At 36.7% G+C, this 14,314-nt stretch overlaps 1 long non-coding RNA gene across 1 annotated transcript; it reads left to right on the top strand.

Annotated features, from left to right (window-relative positions):
• Positions 1-7,911: 7,911 nt before the first annotated feature.
• LOC137763573 (uncharacterized) lies at positions 7,912-11,066 on the top strand. The gene is made up of 3 exons (XR_011073816.1): positions 7,912-8,079; positions 8,180-8,241; positions 10,450-11,066. It is a non-coding gene; the product is annotated as an uncharacterized lncRNA (long non-coding RNA).
• The last annotated feature ends 3,248 nt before the right edge of the window (positions 11,067-14,314 follow it).

Raw genomic sequence — 14,314 nt, forward strand, 5'->3', positions numbered from 1 at the left:
ACTAAAAGCTGGTTCTTTGAGAAGATAAACAAAATTGATAAACCATTAGCCAGACTCATCAAGAGAAAAAGGGAGAAGACTCAGATCAATAGAATTAGAAATGAAAAAGGAGAAGTAACCACTGACACTGCAGAAATACAAAAGTTCATGAGAGATTACTACAAGCAACTCTATGCCAATAAAATGGACAACCTGGAAGAAATGGACAGATTCTTAGAAATGCACAACATGCCGAGACTGAACCAGGAAGAAATAGAAAATATGAACAGACCAATCACAAGCACTGAAATTGAAACTGTGATTAAAAACCTTCCAACAAACAAAAGCCCAGGACCAGATGGCTTCACAGGTGAAATCTATCAAACATTTAGAGACGAGCTAACACCTATCCTTCTCAAACTCTTCCAAAATATTGCAGAGGGAGGAACACTCCCAAACTCATTCTACGAGGCCACCATCACCCTGATACCAAAACCAGACAAAGATGTCACAAAGAAAGAAAACTACAGGCCAATATCACTGATGAACATAGATGCCTCAATGGTGAAAAACTGAAACCATTTCCACTAAGATTAGGAACAAGACAAGGTTGCCCACTCTCACCACTATTATTCAACATAGTTTTGGAAGTGTTAGCCACAGCAATCAGAGAAGACAAAGGAATAAAAGGAATCCAAATCGGAAAAGAAGAAGTAAAGCTGTCACTATTTGCAGATGACATGATACTATACATAGAGAATCCTAAAGATGCTACCAGAAAACTCCTAGAGCTAATCAATGAATTTGGTAAAGTAGCAGGATACAAAATTAATGCACAGAAATCTCTTGCATTTCTGTACACTAATGACGAAAAATCTGAAAGCGAAATTAAGAAAACACTCCCGTTTACCATTGCAACAAAAAGAATAAAATATCTAGGAATAAACCTACCTAAGGAGACAAAAGACCTGTATGCAGAAAATTATAAGACACTGATGAAAGAAATTAAAGATGATACAAATAGATGGAGAGATATACCATGTTCCTGGATTGGAAGAATCAACATTGTGAAAATGACTCTACTACCCAAAGCAATCTACAGATTCAATGCAATCCCTATCAAACTACCACTGGCATTTTTCACAGAACTAGAACAAAAAATTTCACAATGTGTATGGAAACACAAAAGACCCCGAATAGTCAAAGCAATCTTGAGAATGAAAAATGGAGCTGGGGGAATAAGGCTCCCTGACTTCAGACTATATTACAAAGCTTCAGTAATCAAGACAGTTTGGTACTGGCACAAAAACAGAAATATAGATCAATGGAACAGGATAGAAAGCCCAGAGATAAACCCACACACATATGGTCACCTTATCTTTGATAAAGGAGGCAAGCATATACAGTGGAGAAAAGACAGCCTCTTCAATAAGTGGTGCTGGGAAAATTGGACAGGTACATGTAAAAGTATGAAATTAGAACACTCCCTGACACCATGCACAAAAATAAACTCAAAATGGATTAAAGACCTAAGTGTAAGGCCAGAGACTATAAAACTCTTAGAGGAAAACATAGGCAGAACACTCTATGACATACATCACAGCAAGATTCTTTTTGACCCAGCTCCCAGAGAAATGGAAATAAGAACACAAATAATCAAATGGGACCTAATGAAACTTAAAAGCTTTTGCACAGCAAAGGAAACCATAAACAAGACCAAAAGACAACCATCAGAATGGGAGAAAATATTTGCAAATGAAGCAACTGACAAAGGATTAATCTCCAAGATTTACAAGCAGCTCATGCAGCTCAATAACAAAAAAACCAACAACCCAATCCACAAATGGGCAGAAGACCTAAATAGACATTTCTCCAAAGAAGATATACAGATGGCCTACAGACACATGAAAGAATGCTCAACATCATTAATCATTAGAGAAATGCAAATCAAAACTACAATGAGATATCATCTCACACTGGTCAGAATGGCCATCATCAAAAAATCTAGAAACAATAAATGCTGGAGAGGGTGTGGAGGAAAGGGAACACTCTTGCACTGTTGGTGGGAATGTAAATTGATACAGCCACTATGGAGAACAGTATGGAGGTTCCTTAAAATACTAAAAATAGAACTACCATACGACCCAGCAATCCCACTACTGGGCATATTCCCTGAGAAAACCATAGGTCAAAAAGAGTCATGTACCAAAATGTTCATTGCAGCTCTATTTACAATAGCCAGGACATGGAAGCAACCTAAATGTCCATCGACAAATGAATGGATAAAGAAGATGTGGCACATATATACAATGGAATATTACTCAGCCATAAAAAGAAATGAAATGGAGGTATTTGTAATGAGGTGGATGGAGTTAGAGTTTGTCATACAGAGTGAAGTAAGTCAGAAAGAGAAAAACAAATACAGTATGCTAACACATATATACGGAATCTAAGGGAAAAAAAAAAAAAAAAGGCCATGAAGAACCTAGTGGCAAGACGGGAATAAAGACACAGACCTACTGGAGAGTGGACTTGAGGATATGGGGAGGGGGTGGGGTGAGATATGACAGGGTAAGAGAGTGTCATGGACATATATACACTACCAAATGTAAAATAGATAACTAGTGGGAAGCAGCCGCATAGCACAGGGAGATCAGCTCGGTGCTTTGTGACCACCTAGAGGGGTGGGATGGGGAGGGTGGGAGGGAGGGAGATGCAAGAGGGAAGAGAAATGGGAACATACTGTATATGTATAACTGATTCACTTTGTTATAAAGCAGAAGCTAACACACCATTGTAAGGCAATTATACTTCAATAAAGATGTTTAAAAAAAAAAATGGGACATATGGAAATTCAGGGGTCTAAAAGGTATGAAAAATAAGAACTCAAAACAAAATTAAGGCATATAAACATATGCCTTACATAAAACTCCTAATGCAGAGGTCTCTTGGTTGAAAAGAGTATTTGAAAGATCCTTTTCTATGATTGACTTAGATTACATAAAAAGACATATTTATATTATATGTATATATAGTATATATTATATATGTGTGTGTGTATATATATATATATATATATATATAGAGAGAGAGAGAGAGAGTGAGAGAGATATCTGATAGCAATGAAAAGCACATCAAAAGCCAGATTATTTTTGCTAAGAAAAATAATAACTCCACACATACCTATTTGAAGCAATAGAAGCATAAGAGAGCTATTATGGATTGAACGTGTGTCCCACCAAAATTCATACATTGAAGTCCTAATTTCTAATGTGATATCCGATTATGCATCCAATTTCTAATGCTGGGGGTGGAGTAGTTTTCCTCACACCACCAAGCAATGCTCAGACAACAGCTGGGTGTCCTACAAGTCAGTTCTGACACTATTTACCCAGAGATATTGTCAGATCCTACAGGTTAAGGGCTCAGTCCTACAAGAATGTCCCCCTCTACTTTATATGACAGGTGCAAGCCCAGGTTGTCACGTGTGCTTCTGCCTAAATGGGTATAGATTGGAGGTTCCAATAACCCCCTCCTTGGGTTAGATGAATTTGTTAGAGAGAGGCTCACAGAACTCAGAGAAACATTTTACTTACATTTACCGGTTTATTATAAAAGGATGTAATAAATGACGCGGATGAACATCTAGATAGAAGAGATTCCTAGGGCAAGATGTGTGGGAAAGGGTATGGAGCGACCATGCTTCTCTGCGTGCTCTGCTCTCCCAAGTACCCGCCTGTGTGCTCCAACCCAGAAGCTCCCCAAATCCTGTCCTTTTGGGTTTTTATGGGGTCTTCATTACGTAGGCATGATTAATTAAATCATTGGCATTAGTGATCGATTTAACCTCCAGCGCCTCTCCCCTCCCCAGATGTGGGGTTTCTGGGGGGGTTGGGCTGAAAGTTCCAACTCTCTCTTCGTGGTTGGTTCTCCTGGTGACCAGTGTCCATTCTTAAGTGCTTTCCAAATCACATCATTAACGTAACAAAAGACATCATTATTCCTCTCATCACTTAGGAAATTCCAAAGGTTTTAAGAACTCTGTGCAGTAAATGGAGACAAAGGTCAAATATATATTTCTTGTTATAAATCACAATATCACAGATGGTATTAGGAGGAAGGACTTTGGGAGGTAATTAGGTTTAGATGAGGTCATGAGGGTGGAGGCCCCAGGATAACATTAGTGCCCTTATAAGAGGATGAAGAGAAACCAAAACTGTCCTCTCCAGCACGTGAGAATATAGCAAGAAGGTTGCCATCTGTAAACCAGGAAGTGGGCTCTCACCAAACACCAAATCTGCCAACACATTCATCTTGGACTTCCCAGCCTCCAGAACTATGCAAAATAAATGTTTACTGTTTAAGCCACCCAGACTATGATATTTTGTTATTAGTAGCCCAAACTCACTAAGACAAAGGCATGGACTTATAAAATAAACATCCGTGAAGATAGGTATTTAGTCTGTCTTATGTACCATGTATCCATAACTCCTAGGACAGTACTTGGCACAGAGCAGGTCTAAAATATGTTATGAATAAATGAGTCAATAGATGATTCTATGTGGACAATCCACTCTAGGTAATTTATAATTAATTATATGAAAACATATACAATGATATAATTGAATAATTTATGGTAAAAACCTGAAAAACAGGAATTTGACTATAAAATTAGATGAATTATTAAGAAGCAATGTTACATATTTACTTGGAGTTGCCAGAACATGAACAACTTATTTAAATGCAGAAATATGTAAATATTCTTGAACATGACTTTTTGAAATAAGGTCATTCATGTAGTTTAATTCTATTAAAAGAAATTTATTTTCTATAACGATGTCATCCAATAGGACAGACAATCCATTTTGCGGTAGCAGTTAATATTGCTTGATTGACATTTTGCACACTCACAAAACTTCTCTGACAGTAGAAAAACTTTGTTAAGTTACAACACATACATATATAGTCATTCCCGACCTACTCTTTTAATGATTTTGTTATTTTCTTGCAGAGTCACCTGGATATATATTAAAATAAAGTCATTTGCTGTGCTGTGACAAATATAAAAAGTGTGCAGCCAGGCTTTTCCAGAATGCCTCTTCAGGAAGGAATCATGCAAAGGACAACCTCTCTGCAGCATGGCTCAGCACATTGTTCCTTTCAGGGTAGAACATCTCTTTATTTCATCTCTTTTCTGGTTTTCAATGGAGACTAAGGAAGGTCAAAGTGATATTTTGAGTTTAATTAGCATTGTCCACTGGGGTGAGTAGGGAAGAAGACTTTGATAAAACAAATTTCCATTGCTTACATTATACAATAACAACTACTTCGTCTATTTGTTAAACTTCCACAGTCTAACATCAATAGTCGTTTTTATCTATGCACACTAAGAACTCAGCTTTGCCTTTGCCATGGCAATGGTTTCCCTACTACTACACTATACCAGTGGGCTTTTGAAACTTAAACCTCTTCTGTTTGCATTGTTACTCCGTTGGTTACCATTCTTGCCTGTGCATCAGATCTCTGGGGTTTTCTTTAAAAGTACATGTTTGTATGACTCCAACTATATGACATTCTGGAAAAGGCAAACCTATGGGGATGATAAAAAGATCAGTAATTGCAAAGGTTGAGGGAGGGAGAGAGGGAGTGGTGAACGGGAGTACAGGGAAATTTTAGGGCAGGGAATCTACTTCATGGTAATGTAATAATGGATAAATATACATTTTTCAAAACCCATAGAACTGTACCACACAAGGAGTGAACCTTAAGGAAAACTATGGACTTTAGTTAATAATAACATATCAATATTGATCCATCAATTGCAAGAAATGGATCACAGTAGTGCAGGATGTTACTAATAGGGAAAATGGGGGTTTGGGGGTGAGGGTACATGGGAACTCTCAGTACTTTCCAATTAATATTTCTATGAACCTAAAACTACTCTCAAAATAAAATCTATTGATTTCATTTAAAAAGTGAGTGATCTAGGGCAGATGCACATTTAGGAAGCATTAAATGATTCTGATTCTCTGTCCGATGCACAGACACAGGTGGTGTAAGTCAGCTTCAGAAAACAGCTGTCCCTGAGCTGTCACGTGACATCCACTCGTTGGTAGAAAACTCAGCTCTAAACAGCACTTAGAAAAAAAAAATTGTCTTTCTATTTCAACAGGTGGTTTTGGCCTTCTGTAGAGTGAATTATTTCATTCAGAGAAGATTTCGTATTTTTAATTCAAAACGTGTGTTCTGACTCATTTTTTGTTACAGAACTCAAAATTATAATGTCTAAGTTATTTGCATTAAGAAGAAGGGACAATTTATCATTTTGATAATAAAATAAGTTGGGTATTAAAATATTTTACTCTCATCATCTTTGTCTACCTCACTCTTATTTCAGGTGGTGGGCAGGAATGATTTTTTCAGGCAACTTCGTACACTCAAATTCCCAGAATGAGAGCCAGAACTTGAGATTCACATCACGATTCTTTAAAAGCAAAGGGCCTTTTCATTCTGAAAAATGCTTCTCATCATCCAAGAAAACATATTTTCACAATAGAAATTAATGCCTTAAAATACAGTTAGGACTAGATCTGACTCTGCAAAAAAGAAAGAACGACCATCCATATGCTGACACTGGTTAGTCTGTCACAATCTTACAATATACGGTAAGTCATGACCTACATACAAACCTTCAAGCTGCGAACTTTCAAAGATGGGAACGTGCGTGCCAGCCCCTGTATGCCAACTGTTGTACTGCACTACTGACTTTTCAAGGTACTGTACTGTAAGATTAAAAATGTTTTCCTTATGTTTTGTATTTGATTTTTTTATGTACATATTATTTTTGTGAAAAGTATTATAAACCTATAACAGTACAGTACTATATAGCTGATTGCATTAATTGGGTACCTAGGCTAACTTTGTTGGACTTACGAACAAACTGGACTTACAGATGCACTCTCAGAAAGGAACTCATTTGTATGTAGGGAGATTACTGTATACATTTTAAAAGTAATGTCTATAAATAGAAATATTTATAAACTATAAATATTTATAAAGAAATTTAAACAGGTATGTATCCAACATTACATAAGTACACTGACTACAAAATCTTTATACACTAGAAACTTTTAGTGTGAAAATAATGTAGTCCAATACAGTTAGGATAGATTTTTTTTTCTCTCAAAAACCTTGATCATTGCCAAACTTTGAACTATTATTACTATGGGAACATTTCTCTCCTAATATTGAATCCATATTTTAAACTATTTTTTCACTACATGGTCAAGTGCATTGTTTTTATGAATATTCGTTTTCAATATGATTACACTTGATTGACATTTTAATTCTAATGTTGTATATAAATTCTAGCTCCAAATGCAGAAGTTCGTGTTTATCATTAGAGGATGTCCATAGAGCATCGGTCACCATATATGTCTACGCTGGAGGGAAGAATGAGCAGAGCGGTTCCTCATATTATAGATGAAAGAATGCCAGAAATCAAGAAATAGCACTCCAAGTGACAGCAAGCACCTACCATTTGATTTTAAAGTCACGATCTTCGACACAGTTATTCTTAAACAGTGAACGTACAATTTTTTTAAAAAATTAGCTTGCTCATGGTATTGCCTTATCTTTGTTGTGTGTCATTTATGCCATGGTTAAATTATGTGGGATTACTTCCTGAGAATTCTCTTTCATTTTTACTATTCTCAGGTTATGCGAGCAAAATAAGCCCCTCTTTTTTTCCTAATCAGAAATCACTTTATGCTGTAGTGATTTATTTATTTCAGCATTTTTAAGGGTTTAGAGGGAAAGAAAACTAGACACAGACTTAGGTTTGGAGAAACGTATTTTGGAAGAAATATTGTGTGGGTATGCAATTAAAATGTGGCCTCTATTTTGACTTTTTTGTCTGAAACGTCTAAATGCATTAACGGTACATATGAGAGGAGAATACACCTCCTTTTCATTCCTTTGTTCTTTCTTTCAATCAGGCTTACAAGAGAATTCAGAGGAGACCTAGCCTGGAGAGAACTGCTGCTTTCCTGCTGTAGCATGGCTGTATTCACACCAGAACAAATGCATGCACTCAACACGGTAAAATATTAACCAGAATCTTGTGGTTTTATTTAAAGGGTACATAGAAGTCCCAGCTTCTTGTTGGCTAAGTAAGTACATATGATTTTTCTCCTTCAAGGTCCCGTAGACCAGACATTTTTAGGATGTTACAACATTACGTAGCACAACTATAGAAAGAAGGTATTTATTATTATTTATTGTTATCCTTCAACATAAATAGAAATGGCACAGCATTTTTATGTTAATAGCATGTCATTGCCAATATATTCTATCAATTAATATTAAACATTAACTTATTCATTTTCCATTTTTAGTGCTGAATGCAAATGTTGATCATATTCACAAAGAAAAGTCCAGTAGCAACGGTAATCCCATTCTACTTACCCATTGTTCTGACTACTGTGTAACTGTTCCAATTTACACAAAGAACACAAATTCATTCCTATTAAATAAACCAAAAAACAAAAACAAAAAACAAATTAAAAAACAAGGCAAATAAAAAGAAAGGTCTTTGTGCTAGTTAAGATTGTTTGCTGTCTGGTCACACATGGAGATTATTGATTCAGGCCAGGCCTGGACTGTTATATTTGTCTGTGAATAACTGCCAGCAAAATTTTCTCATCTCATTATTTCATGATATTATACATTCTTAACAGCACATTTGTATTCAGCATGTGACATCCTATATGCTTCCATATATATCCTTTTGTACCTACACCTCTTTATTACTTGTTTAATAAAATCATCTCAGAGACGACCAGAGCAGACTCAATAAATAAGAGCTCATCATGAAAATGACCTGCAAATATAATACTGTCGTCATGCCCACCGGCAGTTATGACTTGATTCATACATGCATCCGTGTTGTTAAAAAGATGGTGGACCTGCATTTAAAGTGGTATTAATGACAACAGGAGTATGAGAACATTATGAAACCCATAATGAAAGCCCTCTAGAGCCAAAATCAATATGTTTGTTATTGCACAAACTTGCAAGTTACTTTAATAGGATGAATAGATCTGGGTAAAACATATAAAGTAACACATTTGAATAAGTGGTCTGCAGAATAAGATATAAAAAAGTACAAGGGAATTGAACAAAATTAAAAAAAAATACATTGATATTTCTATTCCTAAGACTGCTGTGCTTCTAGGAAACATTGGTGAAAGATTTTAAGCAAGTTAGTTACTAGTGTGTTTCTAAAATAAAAATCATAAAACAAGTGTAACACCGTGGCTTTACTTTAGGTATGTAATACCCAATAGTGTTAGTGATACTTAGTATATTTTCATGTGACATGGGAGAATACTAGAAAGTCATCATGCCCAGATGAGCTATTTATGAAGAGTTTGTGGAAGTGGCTGGCAGAGATTACATTGTGGATAAAGACATTATTGGAAGAAATTATAATCATGTGATAAGAAATTTCTGTGATATAATTCAAAGTTTCTTGCAAGTTGTCCTTTCCCAGGTAATTTTGTAATTATGGAATAGTAAAACTCTCCGGGGGGTGGTGTGTGTGCGCATGTGTGAGGTATCCCCTTATATTGTTCTTAAAGAAAAAGACATTGAAGCAAAACATACATAGAGAAAGCAGTTCAGATTATAAAGAAGAGTTTTATTAATTTTCATACAATGATGACATTCCTGTAACAACCTCCTGGATCAAGAAGCCCCACCAACACCCATTCCTAGTTACCAAAAAAGTAACCACTATAATGACTTCTATCATTATTGATTAGTTTTATCTGTGTTTGACTTTTATGTAATTGAAATCTCCCAGTGTGTGATCTTTAGTGTCTGGCTTCTTGTGTTCAATCTTTTGTTGTGAGAGTTACCCACACTTCAGGAATGTATTCATTCTCACTGCTGAAAGAATTCCATTGTGTACATTTGCCATACACTATATAACCCTTCTACTTTTAGTGGATAGGTGGGTTATTTCTAGTCTGGAACTGTTACAAAAAGTGCTGCCATATGCACTTTGGTTGGGTACATTTTTTTAGAATGGAAGTTCTCAGTAATGTTTATACGCCTATTCAGTTTTAGTTGGTATTCTGATAGAATACCAACTATTCCAACTTTTGGAATCTTCTGCAATCCAAATGGAGAAGGGAAGTGAGTATATAGGCTCTTCAAAGTTGCTAATTTATGTGAGAATAGATTATTATTTCAAAAGACGCTGATCATAATGTTACAGAGAAGAACAAACCTAGCTCCATATCAGATCTATTCCTTTAGCTCTAACCCTTGTGCTCTGTTGCCTGTGCTTAGTCATGCTGGTTCAGTACCTTTGTAAAACAATGTTGCCTGTAGCCTGAACTATACAGGATAGCCCTTCGTCAAGGCTCTGACTTTTAAAGGTATAACACTTTGCCATTCATACAGAAATAAGAAAGTTGCAGAACAGAAAATGACAGTTGTCTTGTTGGAGGTTTATAGGAACATTGCGACCTGACCTACGTGGACGGCTGCAAGAATAAAGGATTCCAGCACCAAGAAGTCTGCAACAACCAGCCACACTCCCTCCCCATTTAGTATGAAAGAAGCCTGAATTCTAACTCCGATAAGATGGTTCTTTGGGACACTAGCCCAACAACTTTTTGGTCTTTGCGTCTTTCCAAATGAAGTCACTATTTCTTGCCCAAATACCTCATCTCTCAATTCATTGGCCTGTCATGTGGCACACAGCACAAGCTTGGGCACGGTAACAATAAAATTTTTAAGCAATAGCACCTGTCCCACACAGTAGATTAGAGCATTCCCTCATTCCCTCAGGTATAGAGTAAGTGATGGGGCAAAGAAACAAAAAACATTCTTATGGATTTACAAGAATGAAGTAAGTTTGGAATCGCTTCATGGAAAATATTTTTCCATAAACTAAATAAGCTGACTGAGTATAGGACTGTCAGCAACCTTGATGGCTCCGTTGGGAATGAAAACCACAATTTTTATATAACTGTGCAAAACTACGTAGCTGTGTGGTTTTCTCCATCAGCAATCAGCAACCCTCATTCATGTAATAATATCCAAAATTATACACGTCAAATAGTTCTTCAAAATATTGTTATAAATTGGCAAATAAACCAGCTGGATCATGATGGCATTGCATTTCCAATTCTGCTGCTCAGAGAAAGAAATGCCAGGTATATGCTTCCTCCCTCCATTTTCGGTTCTTTTACTAAAACTTGCTTTCCTAAGGCCCCACATATTTTATTCTCTGGGCAAGTCATAGTGGACTAAAGATTAAATGTAAAGAATCACTTGGGATTATACATGGAGTATCACACTTATGAAGCTGGCATTCAGTATAAATCCAATCTTGGGGAGAGAAGACATGCACCAGCTGTTTATCAGGCAATGGCTGGAAAGCAATGCTTCCAAAAATCATGTGTAGCATAGAAGAGGCAGTGTAATACGGTGGTTGAGGACACAGAGACTGCAGCCAGTCTTCCGAGGCAGTAATCCCAACCCCGCATCTACTTGGTCAGGTCGCTTAGGTACCTTCTATGATGCAGCATTCTCATCCATGAAGTGGGATCATGATAGTAGCCACCCACTGTGTTTTTTTTTTTTTTTTAACATCTTTATTGAAGTATAATTGCTTTACAATGGTGTGTTAGTTTCTGCTTTATAACAAAGTGCATCAGTTATACATATACATATGTTCCCATATCTCTTCCCTCTTGCATCTCCCTCCCTCCCACCCTCCCCATCCCACCCCTCTAGGTGGTCACAAAGCACCGAGCTGATCTCCCTGTGCTATGAGGCTGCTTCCAACTAGCTATCTATTTTACATTTGGTAGTGTATATATGTCCATGACACTCTCTCACCCTGTCACATCTCACCCCTCCCCCTCCCCATATCCTCAAGTCCATTCTCTAGTAGGTCTGTGTCTTTATTCCCGTCTTGCCACCAGGTTCTTCATGGCCTTTTTTTTTTTTTTCCCCTTAGATTCCATATATATGTGGTAGCATACTGTATTTGTTTTTCTCTTTCTGACTTACTTCACTCTGTATGACAGACTCTAACTCCATCCACCTCATTACAAATACCTCCATTTCATTTCTTTTTATGGCTGAGTAATATTCCATTGTATATATGTGCCACATCTTCTTTATCCATTCATCTGTCGATGGACATTTAGGTTGCTTCCATGTCCTGGCTATTGTAAATAGAGCTGCAATGAACATTTTGGTACATGACTCTTTTTGAACTATGGTTTTCTCAGGGTATATGCCCAGTAGTGGGATTGCTGGGTCGTATGGTAGTTCTATTTTTAGTATTTTAAGGAACCTCCATACTGTTCTCCATAGTGGCTGTATCAATTTACATTCCCACCAACAGTGCAAGAGTGTTCCCTTTCCTCCACACCCTCTCCAGCATTTATTGTTTCTAGATTTTTTAATGATGGCCATTCTGACCAGTGTGAGATGATATCTCATTGTAGTTTTGATTTGCATTTCTCTAATGATTAATGATGTTGAGCATTCTTTCATGTGTCTGTTGGCAATCTGTATATCTTCTTTGGAGAAATGTCTATTTAGGTCTTCTGCCCATTTGTGGATTGGGTGGTTCGTTTTTTTTGTTATTGAGCTGCATGAGCTGCTTGTAAATCTTGGAGATTAATCCTTTGTCAGTTGCTTCATTTGCAAATATTTTCTCCCATTCTGATGGTTGTCTTTTGGTCTTGTTTATGGTTTCCTTTGCTGAGCCAAAGCTTTTAAGTTTCATTAGGTCCCATTTGTTTATTTGTGTTCTTATTTCCATTTCTCTAGGAGCTGGGTCAAAAAGAATCTTGCTGTGATGTATGTCATAGAGTGTTCTGCCTATGTTTTCCTCTAAGAGTTTTATAGTCTCTGGCCTTACACTTAGGTCTTTAATCCATTTTGAGTTTATTTTTGTGCAGGGTGTCAGGGAGTGTTCTAATTTCATACTTTTATATGCATCTGTCCAATTTTCCCAGCACCACTTATTGAAGAGGCTGTCTTTTCTCCACTGTATATGCTTGCCTCCTTTATCAAAGATAAGGTGACCATATGTGCGTGGGTTTATCTCTGGGCTTTCTATCCTGTTCCATTGATCTATATTTCTGTTTTTGTGCCAGTACCAAACTGTCTTGATTACTGTAGATTTGTAATATAGTCTGAGGTCAGGGAGCCTGATTCCTCCAGCTCCATTTTTCGTTCTCAAGATTGCTTTGGCTATTCGGGGTCTTTTGTGTTTCCATACAAATTGTGAAATTTTCTGTTCTAGTTCTGTGAAAAATGCCAGTGGTAGTTTGATAGGGATTGCATTGAATCTGTAGATTGCTTTGGGTAGTAGAGTCATTTTCACAATGTTGATTCTTCCAATCCAAGAACATGGTATATCTCTCCATCTATTTGTATCATCTCTAAATTCTTTCATCAGTGTCTTATAATTTTCTGCATACAGGTCTTTTGTCTCCTTAGGTAGGTTTATTCCTAGATATTTTATTATTTTTGTTGCAATGGTAAACGGGAGTGTTTTCTTAATTTCACTGTCAGATTTTTCGTCATTAGTGTATAGAAATGCAAGAGATTTCTGTGCATTAATTTTGTATCCTGCTACTTTACCAAATTCATTGATTAGCTCTAGGAGTTTTCTGGTAGCATCTTTAGGATTCTCTATGTATAGTATCATGTCATCTGCAAACAGTGACAGCTTTACTTCTTCTTTTCCGATTTGGATTCCTTTTATTTCTTTGTCTTCTCTGATTGCTGTGGCTAGCACTTCCAAAACTATGTTGAATAATAGTGGTGAGAGTGGGCAACCTTGTCTTATTCCTGATCTTAGTGGAAATGGTTTCAGTTTTTCACCATTGAGGACAATGTTGGCTGTGGGTTTGTCATATATGGCCTTTATTATGTTGAGGAAAGTTCCCTCTATGGCTACTTTCTGCAGGGCTTTTATCATAAATGGGTGTTGAATTTTGTCAAAAGCTTTCTCTGCATCTATTGAAATGATCATATGGTTTTTCTCCTTCAATTTGTTAATATGGTGTATCACATTGATTGATTTGCGTATATTGAAGAATCCTTGCATTCCTGGGATAAACCCCACTTGATCATTGTGTATGATCCTTTTAACGTGCTGTTGGATTTGCTAGTATTTTGTTGAGGATTTATGCCTCTATGTTCATCAGTGATATTGGTCTATAGTTTTCTTTCTTTGTGACATCTTTGTCTGGTTTTTTTTATCGGGGTGATGGTGGCCTTGTAGAATGAGTTT

This window comes from Eschrichtius robustus, chromosome 4 (assembly GCF_028021215.1).
Source record: "Eschrichtius robustus isolate mEscRob2 chromosome 4, mEscRob2.pri, whole genome shotgun sequence".
In the NCBI taxonomy this organism is placed as follows: Eukaryota; Metazoa; Chordata; class Mammalia; order Artiodactyla; family Eschrichtiidae; genus Eschrichtius; species Eschrichtius robustus.